This window comes from Cebus imitator, unplaced genomic scaffold (assembly GCF_001604975.1).
Source record: "Cebus imitator isolate Cc_AM_T3 unplaced genomic scaffold, Cebus_imitator-1.0 Scaffold338, whole genome shotgun sequence".
NCBI lineage: Eukaryota > Metazoa > Chordata > Mammalia > Primates > Cebidae > Cebus > Cebus imitator.
In genome coordinates this window covers 893,721-895,519 of record NW_016107653.1, presented here as the reverse complement: position 1 = coordinate 895,519, position 1,799 = coordinate 893,721, and positions in this window count along the sequence as shown.

The window sequence follows — 1,799 nt, the reverse complement described above, 5'->3', positions numbered from 1 at the left end:
CCCCCGCGCCCCGGCCCCGCCCGCCCGCGCCGACAGCGCCCCCTCCGCCCGGGCGGCGAGCCAGACACCAGCCACGCGGCCTGCAGGTGGGGGGCGACGGCCCCGCCCGCAACGGGGCGAGGATGGGGGCCAGAATCGGGTCCCGGCCGCACCCACCTGCCTCGCACGCCCCCAGACGTAGGCGCCTCCTGCCAGGTGCCCGGCAGGGAGGGGGCAGCGCGGCTGCTGTAAAACCCTGCCGACTGGGGCACAGTCGCAGCCCCTTCCCCCTCCAGTCTGTCCTGAGGACTCCTCGCGTTGGGGTCCTGGCCCGTGGAAACGCTCAGAGCCCAGTGACCTGTGCACCCCACCCCGCCCACGCTCCAGGGCCCGCATTCAACTTTGGCCTGTGGACCTCCAAGGCCCACCCCAACCGGCCCACGGACTGCAGTCTCCAAGCCTCCCCTCCAGGATCCCGATTCTCCCAACACCCGTGGCCTTCCCTACCCCAACCCCGACTCCCTGAGGGCTGGAAGATTCGAGTTGGCCGCCTGGCACGACGGCTCGACTTTAAGGGTCCGGAACTAGGGGCGGGGGCGGGCACTCTGCCTGGGTGCGAACTCTAGCCCGGGTCCCGCGCTGCTCCTGTGGGCTGCCCCAGCCTGGCGCGCAAGTGAGTGAGGTGCCTGGCTTGGGAGAGGATCAAGCAGGCAGAGAGGCTCGCCTAAATGCGCTAGGCCCACGCAGAAGGTCCTTGGGAGTTTAGGGAGTGTCAGGGACACTGCCCAGGAGAGAGGATGCGCCTTGAGCAGGACCTGGAAGGTGAGCAGACAAGGGAAGGAGAACGTTTTCAGCGGCGCCAGCGCGCACCTATGGCCTGGCTGGGGTGCTGAGGCTGGGCTAGACCTTCTGTGCTCTCTGCCCCCTACACCCCTCTACTCTCCCCTGGGAAGGACCCTGGCCACTCCGCACAACCCCACTGCCCCAGTGTCTGAAGACCAGCCTGCTGACCGGGTCCTTCCCCTGACTCCCCCGAGTGGTGGCTGGAGGACGTTGTCTCAACCTGACTCTAACCCAGAGAGCCCAGCACTTCAATTTGTCTCCAACAGCATCACCATAAACGCTGGACTTGCTGACCACATGGTTGATCATGACCACCTGCCCTGTACCCACCTAGGCTTCCGGTCAGGAGAGAAGTGAGGAAGAGCTGCCCCCTCCCTGCGCCCACCATCACTCCTGGTCTGGGATCAGGGCCAGAGTCCCCCCTTTCTCCCTGTCCCTCTCCAGGAGGACACTCTAGGGACCACCCACCCTCATCCCTCTCCCACAGGAAGGGGACTGGAGAGGCTGTCCTGGCTCCTTTTCCCCCATCCTGTCTCATCCAAGACCCTGAGCCTGGGGGGTTGGGCTCCCTTCAGCGGACCAAGGGCTTCTGGGAGGAGGCCACCCGCCATGTCAGTGGATTGATTAAAGTCATTGTGAGGATTTTTTTAACATTTAATTTACTAGGCACGCAGAGGCTGGTCAGAGCTGTCCCCGGGGAAATCTAGACCAAGGGAGCAAAACAGAAAAAACCTCCTACCATTCGGCAGAGCCCCTGTGATGGGATTAACTGCTGGAACTCAGCTTCCAATCAGACCACAGGCAGCAGTGTTTCAGGGAGGGAGGAGGCCATGAGGCTTCAGTGATCAGATTCCTTCCCTGGGCGCTTGGAGCCCAGGGCCCTCCACATCGCCGTCTCTCCCCAACCTGCCGGTGCTGGTGAGGAGCCCCCCCCCCCACCGCCTCTCCGCACCTTCATGTCTCCATGCATGATGAGG